General features: G+C 37.9%; 1 pseudogene; it reads right to left on the bottom strand.

The window, feature by feature from the left end:
* Nucleotides 1-616: 616 nt before the first annotated feature.
* LOC136150957 (SREBP regulating gene protein pseudogene) lies at nt 617-9,265 on the bottom strand (annotated as a pseudogene).
* Nucleotides 9,266-9,947: the final 682 nt, after the last annotated feature.

Raw genomic sequence — 9,947 nt, 5'->3', positions numbered from 1 at the left:
CAAAGAGAAAAATCCAAAAACATGTTTTCCCTCATTGTGTCAGCCAGTCCCTCTACCATGGCATCATATTGATTAAATCCAAGGAGCATAAATTTCCTGGTTTTCCTTTTGAAACCCTGGTCATCATCAAGAGAAACATTTCTCATAAGGACATGGGAAGGGAGAGGAAGCTCAGGCAGTCACTAGTTTCCCTGAGACCTATGACCTGCTAGATCAGAATGGACTGAGCTATCAAGCCAAAATATTTTCCTGCAGGAAAACAGAATTTTCCCACCACTCCAAAGAAGTCCAATAAATAGCTTTACAGTGAAGGGCCCGGGGAGAACACACACGAGTGCCCACAGTTCCCCAAGTAGCCGCAGGGCTGAGGCACCCAGGGCGCCAACGCCTCCACCAGGTCACCCGCCATTTTGTCTTTCTCAGACGCGACCCGCTGGCATTTCCAACTGCTTTACAGAGTAAATCCATCTGGTCAGTCCAGGGGCGAGTGAGGCCACAGAGCACAACTCAAGAAGTGGTCATGATCAAGTCTTCTGTCGAAGACCAGAGAAAAGCTTCGGGCTGCAAGTTCTTCAGCAGCGCATCCTCCCAGAGGACCGAGTCTCCCGCCACAACGTCACGCCGGGAAGAGCTCGGGAGGGCCCACTCCGTAGCAGTCCTTTGCTATGCGATCCCTATAGGTGTCTTAGTGCTGCACGCTCTGAGATGAGGTCCTGCGTTTAGCCAAACACAGTTCAAAGAGATCTTCGACTGCCATGAAGAGGTTCTGGAATGCCACTGCTGCCCGGCTAAGGAAGGAGGCTAAGGAAGAATGGCGCCACAGCAGCCACTTGGACGAGCAGCCTTCACGGCAGTATGCTTCGTGCCAGGGACGTTGACGTTACATCAGCCATTCACCAGCAAATCTTTCCTCTCACAAACCTAACCTGAAAGTCAGAGGCCAGTTCATCTGTAAGCAGGTGTTTCCCTTGAACGGAGTTCAGGCACTGGTTGCTGGGCCTACTGCTATGGCCCGAGTTCAACTGCACTTTCCACAGGGGACGAGGTTGATCGCGGTCTTGGACCTGGAGGAGATTCAGATCTCTCACTGCCCTCTCCTCCTGCTTGAAGGTGCTGCTGAGGAAGTAGACCAACGAGAGCCTGAAGACCAGGGCGAGCACCCACCTCTTCCGCAGGAGCCGGCGCCACACCGAGGCTGCCAGGTTCACCTTCCCGGTGAGGAGCGCGGCAGGCCCGGCGGCCCTCAGCCCAGCCAGCTCTTTGCTAGGCTTTTATTATCACACTGACAATACTTTGACTTTTTTCACACTTGTTTAAAGGTGTGTCTCCTCTTATGCTCTCAACTTTCCGAGTAGAAGAATATAATCACCAGTACCTGGCACACAACATAGCACATTGGATCCCATACCTGTTTAACTACGGAGTACATAAATAAATTAAGGAAGAAAACTCAGATGTTTTTCTTCATTGTTCTTTCCAGGAATCACTTCTCTTGGGTCATTCAGTGCATTTTCAGGCCTGTAATTAAGGTCATCTGACAAGCACAATTCTGCTTAAATATACATCTTCCTCCTTTTTGACTTTTTCTTTAGTATAATATTCCACAACTTGGATGAGCATAATTTGATTCCTTTTCACAGTGTAAAGGTCTTGTAGTCTATACAACACCCCATTCTTAATCTAATTGTTTTATTATTATTTCAAGGAAAATAAATATAGGCATCCAAACAGGAAAAATTAATTTCAAATTTTTTAAATTTAGTAAATTCCCTGGTGGCTCAGATGGTAAAGAATCTTCCTGAAATGTGGGGGATTTGGATTCAGTGTTGGGATGGGAAGATCCCTGGAGGAGGGCATGGCAACCCACTCCAATATTCTTGCCTGGAGAATCCCATGGACAGAGGAGCCTGGTGGGCTACAGTCCACAGGGTTGCAAAGAGTAAGACATGACTGAAGCAACTTAAGCACAGCACAATTAATTTTTTAAAAGGGTTGCTCCTTATTTACTTTTTATTCTATAAAAAATTGAAACTAATAGATGAATAAGTGGCTTTGAGCAAAAATGTTTATAAGCCAGTATTTTTTAATCCAGAAATTGTTTTTTCTTATATTTGAAGAAAAAAAGATAAGCTTTCTTAGATAGTGTGGATTAAGGAAATATTCTACAAGTAGGCCCAAGTTGAAAATGCTTCTTAAATATGTACTGAACATTAAAACTGCTTAATTATGAAATTTAAACTATTAATTAATTTAACTATTAAACTTTTGTGAATATAATTATAAAATTATTCAAATGTTTTTAAAAATTGTAAGAGAAGACATAAATTGCAAAACCCAGTAATTTAATTAACAGCTTCATTTGAGATGTGAGATTGTACTAACACAAAGATGAGAAATGCAAGTGATAACATTCTCAAATTATAAATGAAATAAGAATCAGAAAAATTGAAAGATTAGTACAATACTTTTTTCAAATACTTAAGGGTAGCAAAGAATAAAAGTGAAATGTTAATTTATTTTACATTAGTATTGGAAAACTTTCAAAGAGAAAGAAAAAACTAACTCGTAAGATAAAAGACACAAAACACAGAGAACAAGAAAGGAGTATAAAAATTATACATTTTTAAGTTGATTTCAGTAAAATTCGATAAATCTGTTACCAAAATACATACAAGTGTTTCCAATCTTCTCACAAAAGACTTGTGACTCTTAGGACTTGTACGTTGGCCTCTCCATTAAAAATAAAAGAAAAAAAAAAAAACTATGTGTTTTGTAAAACAGACAATCTAAAATAAATAGTTTGGAAACAGTCAAAGTAAAAGATTGGATGAGATATTTAAATTTTTTGTATTATATATGTATAGTATTTTATATTATTTTTATAAAATTTATGTGTCTACAACAGTGGTCAAACTTTATGGATAATTTAACATTAAAACTGAACAAAAAATAAAAGATTTAGAAGTACAGGAAATAATAGTGAAAACAAAGTAAAAGTACACAAAGTTGGTGAAAATAGAGTATAAAAACTAACTATAAAGAAACTGTTATTGTTCAGTTGCTAAGTCACGTCCTACTCTTTGCAGTCCCATGAACTGTAGCTCACCAGGCTTCCCTGTACTTCACTATCTCCCTGAGTTTGCCCAAACTCATGTTCAGTGATGCCATCCAACCATCTCATCCTCTCTTATCCCCTTCTCTTCTTGCCCTTAATCTTTCCAAGTATCAAGGTCTTTTCCAATGAGTTGGCTCTTCACATCAGGTGGCTGAAGTATTGGAGCTTCAGCGTCAGTCCTTCCAATGACTATTCAGGGTTGATCTCCTTCAGGATTGACTGGTTGGATCTCCTTGCAATCTAAGGGACTCTCAAGAGTCTCCTCCAACATCACAGTTCAGAAGCATCAATTCTTTGGCACTTAGCCTTCTTTATAGTCCAACTCTCAGATTCTTACATGACTACTGAAAAACCTATGACTCTCACCAAAAACAGAGGTCTCTGTTTTTAATATGCAGCCTAGGTTTCTTATAGCTTTCCTTCCAAGGAGAATCTTTTAATGTCCTGGCTGCAGTCACAGTCCAGAGTGATTTTAGAGACCTGGAAAATAAAATCTGTCACTGTTTCCACTTTTCCTGCATCTGTTTGGCATAAAGTAATGGGACCGGATGCCATGATCTTAGTTGTTGGTTTTTTTTTTTTTTTTTTCATTTATTTTTATTAGTTGGAGGCTAATTACTTTACAAAATTGTAGTGGTTTTCACCATACATTGACATGAGTCAGCCATGGATTTACATGTGTTCCCCATCCTGAAACCCCCTCCCACTTCCCTCCCCATCCCATCCCTCTGAGTCATCCCAGTGCACCAGCCCTGAGCACTTGTCTCATGTATCCAACCTGGACTGGTGATCTGTTTCACACTTGATAATATATATGTTTCAATGCTATTCTCTCAGATCATCCCACCCTCGCCTTCTCCCATAGAGTCCAAAAGTCTGTTCTGTACATCTGTGTCTCTTTTTCTGTCTTGCATATAGGGTTATCATTATCATCTTTCTAAATTCCATATATATGCGTTAGTATACTGTATTGGCCTTTATCTTTCTGGCTTACTTCACTCTGTATAATGTGCTCCAGTTTCATCCATCTTATTAGAACTGGTTCAAATGTATTCTTTTTAATGGCTGAGTAATATTCCATTGGGTATATGTTCCACAGTTTTCTTATCCATTTGTCTGCTGATGGGCATCTAGGTTGCTTCCATGTCCTGGCTATTATAAACAGTGCTGCGATGAACATTGGGGTGCACGTGTCTCTTTCAGTTCTGGTTTCCTCGGTGTGTATGCCCAGGAGTGGAATTGCTGGGTCATATGGCAGTTGTTTTTTGAATGTTGAGTTTTAAGTCAACTTTTTTACTCTCCTCTTTCATCCTGATTCAGAGGCTCTTTAGTTCCTCTTTGCTTTCTGCCATTAGAGTGCTATCATCTGCATATCTGAGGTTGCTGATTTTTCTCCTGGCAATCTTGATTCCAGCTTGTGAGTCATCCAGTCCATCATTTCACATGATGTACTCTGCATAGAAGTTAAATAAGCATGTTGACAATATACAGCCTTGATGTACTCCTTTCCCAATGTGTGGTTCTACGGAAGGTTCTAATTCTTGCTTCTTGACCTCATACAAGTTTCTCAGGAAACAAGTAAGGTGGTCCACTATTTCCACTGTAAGAATTTTCCATAGTTTGTTGTGATCCATACAGTCAAAGGCTTTAGCAAGTAAATAAAGAAGTTTTTTCTGGAATTCTTTTGCTTTTACTGTGATCCAGTGGATATTGGCAATTTGATCTCTGGTTTTTTTTGCCTTTTCTAAATCCAGCTTGGAACTTCTTGGTTCACGTACTGCCTCAAGCCTAGCTTGAAGGATTACCTTGCTGGCATGTGAAATGAGCACATTTGTATGGTAGTTTGAACTTTCTTTGGTATTGTCTTTCTTTGTGATTAAAATGAAAGCTGCCCTTTTCCAGTGCTGCCTGTGGCCACTGCTAAGTTTTCCAAGTTTGCTGACATGCTGAGTGCAACACTTTAAAATCATCATCTTTGGGGATGTTTAAATAAATCAGCTGTAATTCCATGGAAACTAAATTTTCAAAAGAAATTCTTATGCAAAAAGTTTTTGGAAGAAGTAGGAAATTATCCTGCAATTATAGGATATTTAGAAAATAATTGTTAGAAAACAATTTATATAAAAGAATACATGGTCAAAGATTTTCCCAAAAGCAAATGCATGGCTTTAAATACGTTTGTTATTAAAAATTCTAGGAACTAGATATTTTATAAAACCTAGATAATATATCTTAAAGGAAATACACACACACACACACACACACACACACATGTATATATATATAAAAACAGAAAATAGAAGGGATAATAGAAGGAAATTAGAAACCATGTTCAAAATAAGTATATTTTGCTTAATATATAAATAAAGTGCTGGATAAGACACTTGAGAGTCCCTTGGACTGCAAGGAGATCAAACCAGTCAATTCTAAAGGAAATCAACCTGAATATTCATTGGAAGGACTGATGCTGAAGCTGAAACTTCAATAATTGGGTCACCTGATGCAAAGAGCTGACTCATTGGAAAAGACTCATGCTGGGAAAGATTGAGGGTAGGAGGAGAACTGGGTACAGAGGATGAGATGGTTGGATGGCATCACTGACAATATACAAGGCAAGTCTCTTATATTCTAATATATTAGAGTTGAAAGAAGCTTTAAGATCATTCCAATAATGTTTTATCATCAATCATCCCTGTTAAAAAAAAAAAAAAACACCGTCATAAACCTTAATGAAGACAGCAAATAAAAGTATGCACTTTAAAAGGATATAACACCTGAAATAATTGATAATACTGCTCTACTTTCATTTCCAATCATAAACACAATTGGCTTTTCAGCACTTGCTCTCAAGTTACCAAGCCATGATATGCAACAAGCTGAAAAGAATCTGTCACACACTGAGTTGTCTGTTCAACCAGGAGTAGGTCTAGACTATGGGTGTTTTGTATCCAGTAGTTTACCACTAGAGAGCTGAAACAGCAATAATAAATCGAGTTTTGACATAATGTGGCAAAGATATAGGACTATATCAAATTTAGAGGAGATTTGGGATGAACAGCAAAAAAATATATATATATATATGATCATTCAGAAAACATGCTTTGACCTACACTGTAAGACAAGTTTCAAGATTAATTCTATAACTCCACAGTGAATTCACTGGCCATTTAATACATCATGTTCTGAAATTGCTAGGTCATATGGCAATTTTACCTTTAACTTTTTGAAGAATCTTCTTCCTATTTTCCATAGTAGCTGCACACATTTAGAACCAAACCAACAGTGCATGAGGGTTCCTCTTCCTCACGTCTTTGCCCACACTTGTCTTTTCTTATTTTGTAATACTAACAATTTTATAATAGTTATTTTATAACTATTACATAATAGTTATAAATATAATTATAATTTTATGTTTTACAATCATGTAATTTTTATTAGTATAATATAAGTATTTTACAGCTTTTATAATAATAACTATTCTGACTAGGTTTGTGATGATATATCATTGTGGTTTCCCTTTTCATTTTCCAGATTATTAGTGATGTTGAGCATCTTTACATGTGCCTGTTGGCCATCTATAAGTCTTCTTTAAAAATGTCTTCTCAAGTTTTCAGCCCATTTTTCAGCTGGCTTGTTTGATTTTTTTTTGACCTTGAATTGTGCAAATTCTGGGGGAAACAGAAATTTGAAAATATATATGCACTTTAATGTTCATTACAGCTTTATATACAATAGCCAAGATATGGAAACAAGTTGAGTGTCCATCAACAATAAATGTATAAAGAAAAATGTTATTTCTTGGCAATATATAATGGAATATTTCTCATTCATAAAACATAATATTTTGTCATTTAAGACAAATGGATGAGTCTAAAGGATATTAGGCCAAGTGAAATAAATCAGAAAGACAAATGCCATAAGATCTCACTTATATGTGGAATCTAGAAAGCAAAACAATACAACAGAAAAACAGACTAATAGAAACAGAAAACAAATAAGTAGTTGGCAGAGGGGAGTGAGGTGGGGAGACGGGTGAAATAGGTGGAGAGGATTAAGAAGTACAAATCTTTAGTTATAGAATAAACAACCCATGGGGATGTAACACAGAGCATAAGGAATATGCTTGATAACATTGTAATAACTTTGTATGGAGACAGATGGTTACTAGATTTAACATGGTCATTTCATAATGTAAGGTCAAATCACCTTATTGTACAAATAAATATGTACAACATAATATTGCATGTTTACTATATTACAGTATAAATGAATAAATGTGTTATGTTCTAACCCTCTTTTTAAATTTAGATTTATTTTTAATTAAGGATAGTTACTTTACAGTATTGTATTGGTTTCTGCCATATATCAACATGAGTTAGCGATAGGTATATGAATGCTCCCTCCCTCTTATAGCATCTGATTTTGAGTTTTAATTTCTAAATTTTAATTTAATTAATGAAGAAATGCCAAACATATGAATGCATTCTTATACATTTCACATTTTCCATCCATGAAGCTTTTGGGTTTCTCTAGGTTCCGTAAGTCATATGTAATATATGAGGGAAGTATGCAGATGCCAAACCTCTGTCTGCGGAGACAACTTTTTCAGGAGATGGAAACAGAAATAGAGCTTGCTAAAAAGTTTCCAGGCCTGGAAGTCCAAGGAGTTGGGTTGAAATTTGACCTCTGTAGAACTGAGACTATGGGGTAATATTTAAAAGCAAAATGTGGGCTTTAAATAACATTTCACATGCTGGCTATAGAACACGGAAACAACTTCTGGGTGTCCAGGACATCTGAAGTCTTTAACAAATGGTAACTCGCAAATCAAGTCAGACGTGGGACCAGACCAAGAATAAAAATATGACACTGCACTGTTATGGAAAGGAGTGAAATTTTAAGTCTTTACTTTCTTGGAATTAGGGGTTTTTTTTTGTTTGTTTGTTTGTTTTGCTTTTGGTTTTTTTGTTTTGTTTTGCTTAGTTTTAGAAACATGTCCACTATAAACACAGGATATTACTCGCTGTTTTTTCCTCCAGAGTGAGGTCTTTTTACGTTTCAAGGGCATAGATAACAAATTTATTTTTAAAAAATCTTTTAAAACTCATATTCTGAATAAATACATTTTGCTTAATATAGAAGTAAAGAACTATCAGGTTTTAGAGCGTGGTAAATACAAGGTACCTTTCTTACTTTAACTCATCTCTTTCATTACCCTGTCCCACCTGTAAAGACAAAGTTCACAGCTCCAGTACATTTAATTAAGCTGCAAAAGGCACAGCTGCTCCATTTTTACTCTTCTTCTTTTCTATTAAATTATATTTGCATTTAAAGATATAAAAAATTAGAGCTGAAAGCAACCATAAAATCATCCCTATTGCCCTGTGAGAGTTGGACCGTAAACAAGGCTGAGTGTCAAAGAATTGATGTTTTCTAATTGTGATGCTGGAGCAGACTCTTGAGAGTCCCTTGGACAGCAAAGAAATCAAACTAGCTAATCCTAAATGAAATCAGCCCTGAATATTCATTGGAAGGCCTGATGCTGAAACTGAAACTCCAATACTTTGGCCACCTGATGTAAAGAGCCAACTCATCGGGAAAGACCCTGATGCTGGGAGGGATTGGGGGCAGAAGGAGAAGGGGGCGACAGAGGATGAGATGGTTGGTTGGCATCACAGATTCAATGGACACAAGTTTGAGCAAACTGTGGGAGATAGTGAAAGACAGGGAAGTATGGCACGTTGCAGTCCGCGGAGTCGCAAACAGTCAGACGTGACTGAGCAACTGAACAACAATCCTTTGCCCTAAGTGCTCCCAGCATAGATGATTAATCGAGCAGGAGAAAAATCAAATGTGTTGATTACAAAGCTGATGAAAAATACCACTGATTTTCCTTTTGCTTTGCTCACTGGTGATGCACATTTGTGGGAGAGTTGAGCCTCTTCATTCCCGAGCCTCTGGCTCTGTGGGGAAAGTGAATGCAGTAAAATCAGACCGGTCATTGACTCACTGGTCATTGCTCTGAAGCAACCAGTCTCAATGCTGTATGGGGCTCACCCTGTTAGAGAATCTGCTTGCAGGTTGCGTTACTGCAGACTGCAGGAAAGATGCAGCTGCTTTACCCTGGACTCCTGGCTTCTCACCAAACATCTTTAGTGACCTGGTTTTTCTTGGTCTTAATTACAATCCCCTGGCCCTGGGACTCTGATTCATCCAAAGAAAGTGAATATATAACATTATGCACTGAATGCTGTGTCCCCCCAGAATGCATGGAGCCCTAACCCCCAAATGTGATGACATTTGGAAATCTGGCCTTTGTGAGATAATTAGGTTAAATAAAGTCATGATGGTAGAGCACCAATGATGTTATTAGTGCCCTTACAGGAAGAGGAAGGTAAACCAGATCTCTCTGTCTCTCTCTCTTCCCCTCTCTCCCACCTCTACCTCTACTAAAAAGGACATTGTAGGAAGGGGCTACTTGGTAAGCCAGAAAGAGAATTTTTAAATCTACCAGCACCTTAATCTTGGACTTCTCAATTTCCATAACTGCAAGAAATATATGCCTTGCTGTTTAGGCCACTCAGTTTATTAGATTTTGTTCCAGCTGCCTGAGCTAAGAACAGGCCTAATGCCAAGTGAGAGCAGTTTCCCACATCCAACCTAGATACCCTAAATGTCTCTTTTAATGCCTTGAATACTCAGAGATGACCCTTTTTCTCCTGAGGACTATCAGGTGGGCCTGGCAGTCATTCTCCACGTGCCCAGCTTATTACTTTTCTTAACCAAACCCCTCTAATCAGAATGATAGACACAAGTGTTTATAGGATATGCA

This window comes from Muntiacus reevesi, chromosome 19, assembly GCF_963930625.1.
Source record: "Muntiacus reevesi chromosome 19, mMunRee1.1, whole genome shotgun sequence".
Classification (NCBI taxonomy): domain Eukaryota; kingdom Metazoa; phylum Chordata; class Mammalia; order Artiodactyla; family Cervidae; genus Muntiacus; species Muntiacus reevesi.
The sequence above is the reverse complement of the archived record's forward strand: the minus strand, read 5'-3'. Positions and strand labels throughout refer to the sequence as shown.